This window comes from Bos taurus, chromosome 28, assembly GCF_002263795.3.
Source record: "Bos taurus isolate L1 Dominette 01449 registration number 42190680 breed Hereford chromosome 28, ARS-UCD2.0, whole genome shotgun sequence".
Lineage (NCBI taxonomy): Eukaryota > Metazoa > Chordata > Mammalia > Artiodactyla > Bovidae > Bos > Bos taurus.
In genome coordinates this window covers 21,049,618-21,065,349 of record NC_037355.1, presented here as the reverse complement: position 1 = coordinate 21,065,349, position 15,732 = coordinate 21,049,618, and positions in this window count along the sequence as shown.

Genomic DNA, 15,732 nt, shown 5'->3' with positions numbered 1-15,732 from the left:
TAGACTTTTGGCACTGTAATAAGACTTGTAACTTAACAAAAGTTTGCAAAGATTGTCTCCCAAGTTCTTTTCCCTAATTGTTTAATTGTATACTGTATTTCAACAGAGAAGGCATTGACACCCCACTCCAGTACTCTTGCCTGGAAAATCCCATTGACTGAGGAGCCTGGTAGGCTGCAGTCCATGGGGCCGCTGAGGGTCGGACACGACTGAGCGACTTCACTTTTCACTTTTCACATTCATGCATTGGAGAAGGAAATGGCAACCCACTCCAGTGTTCTTGCCTGGAGAATCCCAGGGACGGGGGAGCCTGATGGGCTGCCGTCTATGGGGTCGCACAGAGTCGGGCACGACTGAAGCCACTTAGCAGCAGTAGCATACTGTATTTCAAAGTCTAGATCCATTTTAGGTTTTATATTTATGTGAGATATAGATTGAAATTCATGTTTTATATATGGTGGTCAATTCTTTCAGTACCATATATTGAAGAACTATTATTAATCAATTCATTTTTCTTTGCATATTTTTCAAAATTATTGGTCATAATAATAGACCTATAAAAATAGACTTCATGGAGGTCTGTTTCTGGATATTTGTTCTATTTCATTGTTTTATATGGCTATCAGTATCAAACTATACTTTTTATATAGTAGTTTAATAATATATTGATCATTATCCAAAGCCTTCAAAATGATGCTTTCAAAATATATGGCCATTTATATGGCATAATAATAGACCATAAAAATAGACCTCATGGAGGTCTATTTCTGGATATTTGTTCTATTTCATTGTTTTATATGGCTATCAGTATCAAACTATACTTTTTACATAGTAGTTTAATAATATATTGATCATTATCCAAAGCCTTCAAACTGATGCATTTTATGTATTTTATCTACATTTTATCATTGCTATCAGGTAGGAGGGTGAATCAAACCAAGATAATCAGTAGACTGCAAAGTGAAGTCGCTCAGTCGTGTCTGACTTCTAGCGACCTCATGGACTGCAGCCTACCAGACTCCTCCATCCATGGGATTTTCCAGGCAAGAGTACTGGAGTGGGGTGCCATTGCCTTCTCCAATCAGTAGACTACATGCAAATTTATCAGTAGACTTAATTTTACTCAAAGTTCAGGAAAAACTATTGAAGAACATTCAATGATGACAAGACATGTTATCATAGTGCCATTTAAAAGGTATTGAGATATGAGAAACATGCCCTTAAGCTTCCAAATGTATGCTTTAATAAAATTTTAAATCGTATTCAATAGTTAATGATAGCACTTCTTTAAACTTTAAAGGCATGAATAAACCACATTGCAAAAAAGTCCTTGATTTTATAAATTATTCACATTACAAGTACATTTAAATTAAAATGTATTATCTTAGTAATTGGAAATTTTAGCCCTTGCTATTTTGGATTCTTTTTTTTTTTTGGATTTTTAAGTTATGCACAGTATTCTACTTAATAGAGACTTTGCATTTATTAAATGTTCTATACTAATAGTGCTCTCACTTATGGGGATTTTCATGCCCTTAAATCAACAGAAAGTGTTCAATTAAATCTATAAAGAAGGAATAAAATATCTAATGTGGCTCTAAAATTTCACATGCAAAAAATCATTTATTTTAAATCAGTTTTTATTGTTTCCAGAGCGTATTCTAATATGAATTTAGATGTGATTTTATTACAAGAATTTTTTTGGATTTGGAAGTTAAGGTAACCTACAGTTTGAATGGTATACTAATTTGAAATACATAAAGTAAGCTTAAGAATAGAATATAACATAAAAATAACTCAAATGTGTTTTGTTATAGATATAGCAAAATTATCCCCAAATGTAAGTCTGTCCTCATTATCTGCAATCACAAAATCTTTTTTATTCAAAATATACTATATACTAGAAACTATTTCAAATGATAGTGCTAGCACTATACTACTACCATTTCTGGTGATATCCACTTTAAACTCATTATAAATACATACAGATGAAGAGAGAGTCATTTCAACAAATGATGCTGGGAAAAATGAATATCCATAAACACAAGAAAAGAAATGGAATGGACCCTTACACCAAATATTGAGTTGGCCAAAAAGTTCCTTTGGTTTTTTAAGTAAAAATAAAAGACAAATTTTTTTCATTTTCACAATGAACTTTAATGAACAATGGTATTCATTGTTTTGTTTGACCATCTTCTGCTATTTTTCAGACAAATTCATAATTCCATCTTACCCAAACTTTTTATCTTTTTGAGCAAAGAACTGTTCCAGAGACTTTTACAGTCTTCCAGGAAATTGAAGTTTTTTCCATTAAGAGAATTGTGTAGAAATTGAAATAAATGGCTATTCAAAGGAGCAATATCTGGTGGATAGAACATATGAATCAGAACTTCCCAGCCAAGCTGTAGCAGTTTTTGCCTGGTCATCAAATAAACATGTGGTCCTGCATTATTCTGATGGAAGATTATGCATTTTCTGTTGAGTAATTCTGGACACTTTTCATTGAGTGCTTTTAGTTTGTCTAATTGGAAAAATGTTTGTTGGAATTAATCATTTGATTTTCTGGAAGGAGCTCATAATAGAAGACTCCCTTCCAATCTCACCATATACACATCACCTTCTATGGATAAAGACCTGGCCTTTGGTGTCATTGGTTTATTTCACTTGTCCTATGATCTCTTCCATTCCACTTTATTTTACAGTATCCACTTTTCTTCACCCACACATTTTGTTCTAAGAACAGAAATACAGTCAATAAGGCTTTTTTCACCTAATTTATATACAACCCAAATATCAAACTGATTTTTATAACCAAACTGATTCAACTTATTTTGAACACTTGATTTAGATATTTTAAGCATGTTGACTATCTCCCATATGGTATAATGGTGATTGTTACCAATTAACAGCTTGATTTGATTGTCAGAGCCTCTTGGTGAAGGTGAAAGAGGAGAGTGAAAAGGCTGGCTTAAATCTCAACTTTCAAAAAACTAAGATCATGACATCCATCATCACTTCATGGCAAATAGATGGGGAAACAATGGAAACAGTGAAAAACTTTATTTTCTTGGGCTCCAAAATCACTGGTTCCCTGATAACTCAGTTGGTAAAGAATCTGCCTGCAATGCAGGAGACCCTGGTTCAATTCCTGGGTCAGGAAGATCTGCTGAAGAAGGGGTAGCCTTCCCAGTCCAGTATTCTTGGGCTTCCCTGTGGCTCAGATGGTAAAGAATTCACCTGCAATGCGGAGACCTGTGTTCAATCTCTGGGTTGGGAAGATCCCCGGAGTAGGGAATGACTACCCATTCCAGTATTCTGACCTGGAAAATTCCATAGACTGTATAGTCCATGGGGTGGCAAAGAGTCAGAAATGACTAAGCGACTTTCACTTTCACTTACAAAATCACTGCAGATGGTGACTGCAGTCATGAAATTAAAAGACACTTGCTCCTTGGAAGAAATGCTATGACAAAACTAGCCAGCATATTAAAAAGCAGAGGCATTAATTTGCTGACAATGTCCATATTGTCAAAGCTATTGTTTTTCCAGTAGTCATGTATGGATGTGAGAGCTGGCCCATAAAGAAGGCAGAGAACCAAAGAATTGATGATTTCGAGCAGTGGTGTTGGAGAAGATTCTTGAGAGTCCCTTGGACTGAAAGGATATCAAACCAATCAATCCTAAAGGAATTCAACCCTGAATATTCATTGGAAGGACTGATGCCAAAGCTGAAACTCCAATACTTTGCCCACCTGATGCAAAGAGCCAGGTCATTGGAAAAGACCCTGAGGCTGGGAAGATAGAAGGCAGGAGAAAGGGATGAGGGAGGATGAGATGGTTGAATAGTATCACTGACGCAATGGACATGAGTTTGAGGGAAGCCTGGCATGCTACAGTTTTTGAGGTCGCAAAGAGTTGGACATGGCTGAGTGACTGAACAGCAACAGCTGCAATTGCTCTACTCAACTGTGAAGCATCATCCAGTGAGAAATCTCCGGCATGAGGCTTGGCAAGCCACTTTTGACATGTTTGATCAGTCAGAGCAAGTTCTCCATACACCGCACAAATTTGTGTATGTGTGTTTGTTACCGTTATATTTTTACCTTTCTTGAAATAATAAAGCATAATACACCAAAATGTTGCTTTTTTTCTTTCATCTTCAGCACTGAAATGGCAACACACACATCCACCAATTTTGATAATATTTTAATGCTTATCTATATGACAGTTGTTATCACAGTACAATAAAAAAATTGTTTTGAATGAAGTTAAAGACAACTAAGCACCACTAGAGTCATCTTATGGAAAAATACTAAATGATCTTTAGGCCCACCCAACAGAAGAATATACAAAACTATATTTCACTCAAAAATAAATGAAGTCAAAAATAGATAAAACTTAAGTATAAGACATGAAACTATAAACATCAAAACTTTATAGGGGAAAGTGCTTCATGACATTGGAATTAGCAATGGTTTTTTAAATATGCCTTCAAAAACACAAATGTCATAAGAAAAAAATAGATAAACTGAACTATTTAAATTAAAAAAATAACCTTTTGAACACCAAAGAATGCTATGAAGTTAGTGAAAAAGTAACCCACAAAATGAAACAAAATATTTCTGAATTACTTATCTGATAAGACATTAATGTCACACATATATAAGGAACTCTTACAACTCAAGAAAGCAAAAGACTTGGTTAAAAGATGGGCAAAAAACTTACATAGTTATTTCTCCAAAAATATATAAATTAAAAGATATTTAGCATCACTAGTTCATTAGGAAAACAAAAGCCACATCCCTTGTGAGATATCACTTACATCTATTAAAATGGCTATTATAAAACAAGCAACAACAACAACAAAATTAGCAAGCACTGGTAAGATATGGGAAAATTGGAACCTTTGTGGATTGCTGATGGGAATGTAAAGTGGTGCAAACACTGCAAAAATTTGGGCAGTTTCTGAAAAGGTTAAAAGTTAAAAATAGAACTGCCATATGCCTCAGAATATAGAGAACTCAGAATAGAACTCCCAATTCTTGGTATATATCCAAAAGCAATGAAATGAGAAACATAAGTTACTTGTATACCCATCTTTACAGAAGCATAATTCACAATAGCCAAAAGGCAGAAATAATCCAAGTGTCCATTGATGTGAAAATAGATATACAAAGTATGATATACACAAATAATGGAGTAATGTTGAACCTTGAAAAAGGAAATTCTGACATATGCTACAACATAGGTGGGCATTAAGAAAATTTTTCTTTTTTTTTTTTTTTAAATTTTATTTTATTTTTAAACTGTACATAATTGTATTAGTTTTGCCAAATATCAAAATGAATCCGCCACAGGTATACATGTGTTCCCCATCCTGAACCCTCCTCCCTCCTCCCTCCCCATACCATCCCTCTGAGTCGTCCCAGTGCACTAGCCCCAAGCATCCAGTATCGGGCATCGAACCTGGACTGGCAACTCGTTTCTTACATGATATTTTACATGTTTCAATGTCATTCTCCCAAATCTTCCCACCCTCTCCCTCTCCCACAGAGTCCATAAGACTGTTCTGTACATCAGTGTCTCTTTTGCTGTCTCGTACACCGGGTTGTTACCATCTTTCTAAATTCCATATATATGCGTTAGTATACTGTATTTATGTTTTTCCTTCTGGCTTACTTCACTCTGTATAATAGGCTCCAGTTTCATCCACCTCATTAGAACTGATTCAAATGTATTCTTTTTAATGGCTGAGTAATACTCCATTGTGTATATGTACCATAGCTTTCTTATCCATTCATCTGCTGATGGACATCTAGGTTGCTTCCATGTCCTGGCTATTATAAACAGTGCTGCGATGAACATTGGGGTACACGTGTCTCTTTCCCTTCTGGTTTCCTCAGTGTGTATGCCCAGCAGTGGGATTGCTGGATCATAAGGCAGTTCTATTTCCAGTTTTTTAAGCCAGTCATAAAGGACAAGCACTGTACAAATTCATTTATATAAAATATCCACAGTAGACATATTCATAGAGATAGAGGAAGAATGGTTACCAGGGGCCTGGAGGAGAAAAGATTAGGGAGTTATTTAATAGATATGGAGCTTCAATTTGGGAAGATAAAAGTTCTACAGATGGATGTGGTAATGGCAGCACGATAATATAAAAATATTCGATATTGACAAACTGCTGCTGCTGCTGCTAAGTCGCTTCAGTCGTGTTGACTCTGTGTGACCCCATAGACGGCAGCCCACCAGGCTCCCCCATCCCTGGGATTCTCCAGGCAAGAACACCAAAGTGGGTTGCCATTTCCTTCTCCAATGCATGAAAGTGAAAGTGAAGTAGCTCAGTCGTGTCCAACTCTTAGCAACCCCACAGACTGCAGCTTACCAAGCTCCTCTGTCCATGGGATTTTCTAGGCAAGAGTACTGGAGTGGGGTGCCATCGCCTTCTCCGAATATTGACAAACTACACACTTCAAAAATAGTTAAAATAATATTTTACATTATATATCTTTTACCACAATAAAATTGACACATAGAAATACTAAATGAACAAAATCCCAGGTATCATTCAGCCTCCATCACTTTCTTGAATTCCTTAAAGACTTAAGATCAGTTAAAATCTATATTTCACTATAAAATCAAGGATGACAATTGTGAAAGAATAAATATCCAGAAATTCTGAGTGGGTTAAATTTATATGAGACTCCATCAGCCATTAAATTTGCATTCTTTTCTGTAATTATTACAAAAAGAAAAAAAATGAGTTCAAATTCTATTGAATTTTTACCTTAGGGAAATCTGACTTTAAGGTCCAACATTCCTACCCCTTTTTCTATGTGTTTCTAGTAATCCCTAGTGTATTAATACATTTCTACAAATCTACCCTCAGCCAGTCTTCTAGTTTTATTCTTCATTAAGTTGACCTAGACCTTTAAATAGACATCTACCTTCCTTCCTTCATGTTGTTGCCATTATACTCAAATAAATTACCACATGGGGCAAAACTTACATAATACACTACATTAGTAGAGAAACCAAACTGTGTATTTATATAAATACATAAGATTATACAGGTAAAGCTGTGACTTTACTCAAAATTTTACCAAATGTTCAATGATGATGGAAGGGAAGGAAAGCATAGCAATGATATATTATATGTGTTTATAATATAATTATATAATGGTATAATATATCTGTTTATAACTGTTATAGCTAGATATTTTACTGCTGGTGATGTGGCCCCTTACAAAACCTACAAGCCCAATTTTATCTTTGTAGTTAAAAGTAAGGGCCAGATTACCTCATTGTTTCCTCACAGTTACATTTACACTTGGGTATTCTAATAATCTCCATAGCATGAAATCCAGGGCAAACTGCTACAAGATTCTGGGGGAAGGATAAACAGATTGAGCAATCATTTTCATATGGCACCACATTTAGAAAATGAATAGCCAATTTCCCAATAGCTATACCATTTCTCTATGGATGTGAGAGTTGGACTGTGAAGAAAGCTGAGCGCTGAAGAATTGATGTTTTTGAACTGTCGTGTTGGAGAAGACTCATGAGAGTCCCTTGGACTGCAAGTCCCCAACCAGTCCATCTTAAAGGAGATCAGTCTTGGGTGTTCATTGGAAGGACTGATGTTGAAGCTGAAACTCCAATACTTTGGTCACCTCATGTGAAGAGTTGACTCATTGGAAAAGACCCTGATGCTGGGAGGGATTGGGGGCAGGAGGAGAAGGGGACAACAGAGGATGAGGTGGCTGGATGGCATCACCGACTCAATGCATATGAGTTTGAGTGAACTCCGGGAGTTGGTGATGGACAGGGAGGCGTGGAGTACTGTGATTCGTGGGGTTGCAAAGAGTCGGACATGACTGAGTGACTGAACTGAACTGAATTGATACCGTTCTCAAGGGTAAAGAAGCAAAACTCTCATGACTTAGTCCTTATTTATATGAAACTGAGTTTACCTGAGACTGAAAGTTTGAAACCAGACTATATTTAATGGACACTTTTTTTTTTTTTTTTAGTTTTCCTAGAAATAACTTTATTTTTGAAAAGTAATATGGAATTATATGAAAGGCAGCAAGCATGTAATACTTGAATAAGACATTTGTCTTAAAAAACTTACACATAAGAAATTAAATGTATATGTTAGAAAATTTTAACATTGACAGAATACATTTAGAAACATTACCAAGAATACAATTTGTAGCCTAAACCTTTTTTGGTTCCTACTAGTAATGCTTTTTTACCACTTAAGTATGAAGTGAACTTGCTCAGTCGTGTCCAACTCTTTGCGACCCCGTGGACTGTAGCCGGCTAGGCTCCTCTGTCCGTGGGATTCTCCAGGCAAGAATACTGGAGTGGGTTGCCATTTTTTTCTCCATTTAATGGACACTTTTAAGTTTCTTTCAAAAATATAGAATCTCAAGAAAACAATGAGGTCGGTTATAAGAATAAAGACTCCTTGGTGATCTGCATGTGTAAATGTAGTGGTTGTATTTCAATACCATCAGAAGACAAATATAAAAATAAATAAGGATTCATTTTTAGGAAAAAACACCTCCCCCAAAAGAAAAAGATTTTGAGATATGAAGTATTGTATCAGAGGCTTTATTAAGGTAGAGTGGTCAAAGAAGGCCTCTCTAAGAATAAGCTTTCCACCCTTAATGAGGATGTCATAACTGATTCCTCTCCACAGGGTCTCTTAGTAGAAAGAAGCTCATGTTTTTATGTTGCATTTCTCATCATTTCTAATTAATGTATTTTTTTTTCTTTTGGCTATGCCAGGTCTTAGTTGTGGCATGCAGGATTATCATTGTGGCATGTGGGATCTATTATAGTTCATTGACCAGGGATGGAAACTGGGCCCCCTGCATGGGGAGCACAAGGTCTTCAGCACTTGTCCACAAGGCAAGTCCCCTAATTAATGATTTCTGAATAGTAAACACAGCACATAGATAGAAGGAACACATATAGACACAACATACATACTCAAAAAGAGGAAAATAAGGAACAAAATTACAAACTGTCTTCAAATAAGAATTATTCATCAGCTATAATAACATGTTTGATGATCTAAATCCAGTTAGAAATCTAGCATTTCTCAAGAAAGCTACAGCATTTATGGAAACCCAGTTCAAATAAATATAACCTAATTTTGCAAAATGATCTAATATTATATCAACTGTTATTTAGGTTATTTTGCTGCATGTGAATCTATTCCAATATGTTTAGGCACTTGTTGTACATTAGTATGACTGAAAAAATATAAATCACCAGCATTTTCCCCAGAATTAAGTTGTATATCCTCAAAGGTAAATTTATGCCTTCATTCTCTGTAAAGAAAAACATAATTTGAAATGTTAAAATGTAAATATTGATATTTCTAGTTTCTACTCAACAAACTTCTAAAATATTGAGGTTCCCTATTATTCATCATGATATTTTGTTACACATTTTATTCACCTACTGATGAATCAGTTCAGTTCAGTCATTCAGTCGTGTCCGACTCTTTGTGACCCCATGGACTGAAGCACGCCAGGCTTTCCTGTCCATCACCAACTTCCAGAACTTACTCAAACTCATGTATGTGTCCAACTAGCTGGTGATGAATAGTGGAGCTTATTAATCTAAGAATTTGTGGGATTTTCTTTAATTAAAATTTTCATAAAAAGAAAACTGAATTAATATAAATTCCTCAGTGGACAAACTGACGTTTTCTATATTGAACCTGCAAGCATGCTATACAAGCCAAATGAACAAGGCTGCTATTTCAATGGATTTTATTATTGGAATTGGCAGAGGGAGAAAATATAGCTGGCAGTGAAAGACACCACTAATTTAACGCTTTTCACAACTTGTGATATTTATGTCCAAAAGGTAGCTGAGCTGAAGACGTATTCAGGGTTGTTGCTGCAAATATGAATAGTTTACTGGCAATGACAATGAAGGGCCCCTGGCCAAGTTGCTTAATAGAGGCTTCTGGATTTTATTTTTATTTTTCAGCATCAAATGACAAGTCCTAAATGACAATAAACATATTATCATTTTATAGTTGTTGCTCTTCTCCTGATGATTTAGGGCCTTTGGGTTGGTTCTACGAAGCTAATTAAATAGATCTTATTCTAGAAAAAATACAATTTGATTTTTTACCATCACCCTGCTCCTTGCACTAGCCTCAACAAAAAGATGCTCTATGGCACACAGAGATTTTAGTTAAATAAAAATTACTAGTAAAATAATCAGTTAAAATTATAGAAGACTTCTTCAATGTTGAAAATCAAGACTACAAAATATTCTGATTCACTTTAAAAATTCTCTTTGGATTTCTGAAGCTAGGATTTTGTACGTGCTTCTCAATTCCCATCAATTTTCATTCATTATTTTATTTTATTATCCATGCTAAGAAAATTGTTAGTATATATATTTCATTAGATTCATACATAAACTTCCATTTTTTTCATTGCTGATGTAAGCAGTATTTTGTATTTGATTTCAAATTTCTGTTGCTCATGGTTAGTATAAAAGGGAATTGACTTTGTGTATTAAACCTTTATCTTGCAACCTTGCTATAAATACTTAGTTCCCGGAGTGTTTTTTGTTTGTTTGTTTTAATATCCTTAAATTTACATGGCACTTTATAGTTTATCCAGGTTTGTCACATATTTTATCCTGATAGCTACACTCTGATCAAGGCAGAATTGCCATTATTATACACATTCTATAAACAATATATTAAAGGTCTAATTATAATGTCATAAAGCTAGTTTGTGTCAGAATTTGGAAGAAAATCGTATAATCTCTGAGATTACATTCTATCTGTTATCCTCAAGAGCACTATTTTAAATAATTTGGCCATTCACTGAAATCTCAAGACTTCTATCACCTACAAGAGTTTTGTTCAAGAAAGTGAAAGACCACTAGGATTCAACTTTGAGATGTGGTTCATAGAGTGGATCACAGCCAAAGTGAATTATAGGGATGGTTTGAAGGAATATAAAATTGTTCAGCATCAAGGATGGACTGAGATTCAAGGATGAATTGGAGGTGTGAACCACTCAAAGCTCAATAATGGTTTAGCCAAAAGAATCAAAGAGATAATTGCACATACTCATATTTCTGGGGTCGGAATATTCCCGTGGCCAAGTCAAAAATGTTATTGGTTATCCTTTTAGCAAATACTATTGAATCAATATTATGTGCTAAAGCACATTGTAAAAGAAGTGTGAACAAGGTAAAGTTATGCCTTCATAGAAATTTTATGCTTATAAAACCAGGCTAATTTATACAATGGTAAGTATCTGACAACTAGACAGGTCTTTTTCTAAAATATATGATAAAAAAGGCAAATACTTTATCAGAAATTTAGAAGTAACTTCATATTTTAATCGAATGTGAATATGAATGCATTACTATAAACTTATTTAAGACATAAATTATATTTTAAAATTTAAAGCTTGAAATGATATATTGATTCAGTTCTGGTATATATAATCTAATTTTCTTACATAAGATTATGAAAGAATGATAGTGATAGAGAAGAGCTTACTTCTGGAAATGACAGCATAATCCAGATAAATATAGAGTGATGGTGAGCTTAATGTAAAGCTCACCACTTATACATTTAATGCATAAATGTAAAGAATACTGAAAAGAAAATAAACGTGAGCTATCTGGTTGATGCCACTGATAAGGCCTGAAGAATAAATTAGACAAAAGAAAAGTCTAAAAAAAAATCAAGTATCTATTTCTTTTTTTCCAACCCAGATACATGTAGAGATATTTTGGGGTTTATCAGGGCAGTATTTGTCTAATTTCTTAGATTTGCTTGTCAAGATCTTCTTATTTTCTAGTCATAAAATAACCAATCAGAAAAATTATTTACATGAGGCTTTATTTGAAGCAATAATGAAATTACTCAACCATGATAATCATGACTGTCACTTTTCACATTAAAGGGTTGATTTTGAAAATAATCTTTAAAGGGACATTTTTACCCCTCTCAACCAGCAAAACAAAACTGATAAGCTGACATTAGCTCACAGATTTAGAAAATAAGTAAAAATGCCTTATTTAAATACATTTTAATTTTCCTCTAAGCCAACCTCATAATTATCCCAGGAGTGATTAAATACATTTTAAATCAAAAAGCTAAATAAGAGAATATGCAACCCCGAAAAAGTTCTTACTAGTGAAACTTAATCAGACCTGGATTAGTCAATACAGTCAAACATTCAGTTCAGTTCAGTCGCACAGTCACGTCCGACTCTTTGCAACCCCATGAACCATAGCACGCCAGGCCTCCCTGTCCATCACCATCTCCCGGAATTGACCCAAACTCATGTCCATTGAGTTGGTGATGCCATTTAACCATCTCAGCCTCTGCAATCCCCGTCTCCTCCTGCCCTCAATCTTTCCCAGCATCAGTGTCTTTTCAAATGAGTCAGCCCTTCACATCAGGTGGCCAAAGTATTAGAGTTTCGCTTCAACATCAGTCTTCCTAATGAAACCCAAGATTCATCTCCTTTAGGATGGACTGATTGGATCTCCTTGAAGTCCAAGGGACTCTCAAGAGTCTTCTCCAACACCAGAGTTCAAAAGCATCAATTCTTTGGCACTCAGCTTTCTTCACAGTCCAACTCTCACATCCATACATGGCTACTGGAAAAATCATAGCCTTGACTAGACAGACCTTTGTTGACAAAGTAATGTCTGCTTTTTAATATGCTATCTAGGTTGGTCATAACTTTCTTCCAAGGAGGAGGGAAATTTCATGGCTGAAATCACCATCTGCAGTGATTTTCGAGCCCCAAAAAATGGAGTCAGCCACTGTTTCCACTGTTTCCCCATCTATTTACCATGAAGTGATGGGACCAAATGCTATGGTCTTAGTTTTCTGAATGTTGAGCATTAAGCCAACTTTTTCACTCTCCTCTTTCACTTTCATCAAGAGGCTCTTTAGTTCTTCTTCACTTTCTGCCATAAGAGTGATGTCATCTTCATATCTGAGGTTATTGATATTTCTCTCGGCAATCTTGATTCCAGCTTGTGCTTCTTCCAGTCCAGCGTTTCTCAAGATGTGCTCTGCATATAAGTTAAATAAGCAGGGTGACAATATACAGCCTTGACGTACTCCTTTTCCTATTTGGAACCAGTCTGTTGTTCCATGTACAGTTCTAACTGTTGCTTCCTGACCTGCATACAGGTTTCTCAAGAGGCAGGTCAGCTGGTCTGGTATTCCCATCTCCTTCAGAATTTTCCACAGTTTATTGTGAGGCACACAGTCAAAGGCTTTGGCATAATCAATAAAACAAAAATGGATGTTTTTCTGAAACTCTCTTGTTTTATGATGATCCAGCAGATGTTGGCAATTTGATCTCTGGTTCCTTTGACTTTTCTAAAACCAGCTTGAACATCTGGAAGTTCATGGTTCATATATTGCTGAAGCCTGGCTTGGAGAATTTTGAGCATTACTTTACTAGCTTGTGAGATGAGTGCAACTGTGTGGTAGTTTGAGCATTCTTTGGCATTGCCTTTCTTTGGGATTGGAATGAAAACTGACCTTTTCCAGTCCTGTGGCCACTGCTGAGTTTTCCAAATTTGCTGGCATATTAAGTGCAGCACTTGCACAGCATCATCTTTCAGGATTTGAAATAGCTCCACTGGAATGCCATCACCTCCACTAGCTTTGTTTGTAGTGATGCTTTCTAAGGCCCACTTGACTTCACATTCCAGGATGTCTGGCTCTAGGTCAGTGATCACACCATCATGATTATCTGGGTTGTGAAGCTCTTTTTTGTACAATTCTGTGTATTCTTGCCACCTCTTCTTAATATCTTCTGCTTCTGTTAGGTCCATACCATTTCTGTCCTTTGTCGAGCCCATCTTTGCATGAAATGTTCCCTTGGTATCTTTAATTTTCTTGAAGAGATCTCTAGTCTTCCCCATTCTGTTGTTTTCCTCTGTTTATTTGCATTGATCATTGTGGAAGGCTTTCTTATCTCTCCTTACTATTCTTTGGAACTCTGCATTAAAATGGGTATATCTTTCCTTTTCTCCTTTGCATTTTGCTTCCCTTCTTTTCACAGCTATTTGTAAGGCCTCCTCAGACACCCATTTTTTTGTTTTGTTTTTGCTTTTCTTTTTCTTGGGGATGGTCTTGATCCTTGTCTCCTGTACAATGTCACAAACCTCATTAATTTTTCATTTTTTTTAAGCATGGTACTTTGCTTGACATTGTGTTAGATCCTGAGAAATATAAAAAGAATTACACTGATTTCTTATCTTGTATTTGGTTTTTGTTTTTTCTCAAATGGCTTATCATTTAGTGGCACAGATAAGCACACAAAAGCAAAAAGTATCTGTGATACAGGATATTTAACACTATGTACATAATATATTCCCTGGTGTCTCAGATGGTAAAGAATCAGCCTGCAATTTTGATCCTATCTCAATTCTGATCCTAATCCGGGTTCTATCCCTGGGTCAGGAAGATCCTCTGAAGAAGGGACTGGCTACCCACTCCAGTATTCTGTGTACATAGGAGCCTAGCAGGTGACAATCCATGATGTCCCAAAGAGTTGGACACAACTTAGTGACTAACACTTTCACATAACACAGGGTATTTAATACTATATAAGTACAGAGTAGGACATCCTGCACATAATAGAAGAAAATGATAGTATTCACCATAGAATGATATACCATTGCTTGAATTTGGAACAAAAATAAGAATAAGCTAGAAAAGAGTACAGAACATGCAGGGGATATTCTAGGCACAGGGGAAAACATGAAGATACAGAAACTATAGTTATTTTGTTTCTTAAAATTGCTTTGTGGCTGGTTCACAGAATTTGTAAAACAAAACACTGGCTGGAGAAGTAAGCCAAGATAACGCTATGAAAGAACATACACAGGATGAAAAACTAGGAGCTTGTCCTGTTTGGTCACTAACTTGAGGAGTTTCAGGGAAATGCACTGCTCCATGAGAAACATGTTTTCACTAAGAAATTTTGAAGTTGAAAAAGCATTGCATGCTTCTAGTGATCCATAGTGATCCAGCACAGGTTTCAACATGTCTTCTTCACCTTTAGCTTTTCAATATTCTAATTAAATTTTTCTTTAAAAAAAAAAAATAGTGAAATGGAAAAAACATCTTGATATTAGATAATAGGCTAGAGGGGCTTGAAACTCTGGTGTTTATCCAAGGGACGCAACAATGATTCTTGATATAACAATCACTCAATGTAGTTCACCATATTAACTAAGAAGAAAAATCGTATTATGTGAGAAATTGCACTCTTGCCACCTAACGTCGGCAAAGTGAAGTGAAAATCACTCAGTCGTGTCCAACTCTTTGTGACCCCATAGACTATTCAGTCCGTGGAATTCTCCAGGTCACAATACTTGAGTGGGTAGCCTTTCCCTTCTTCAGGGGATCTCCTCAAACCAGGGATCAAACCCAGGTCTCCTGCACTGTAGGCAGATTCTTTACCAGCTGAACCACCAGAGAAGCCTGGCAGGAGCAAGGCAAAAAAGTCACTTTATAGATCCTATGAAACTTCTCAGTGAAGGAGTTAGGGAGTGCACTAATTAAAGGCACAATAAAAAAGTTTTTCTAGAATCCATGATTATCTACATTAAAAAATTGAAAAATGCACAATGTTACAGGAACTAAGTACATACAGGATGTTTCAGTGTACAAGGTCAACAGACAAAAAT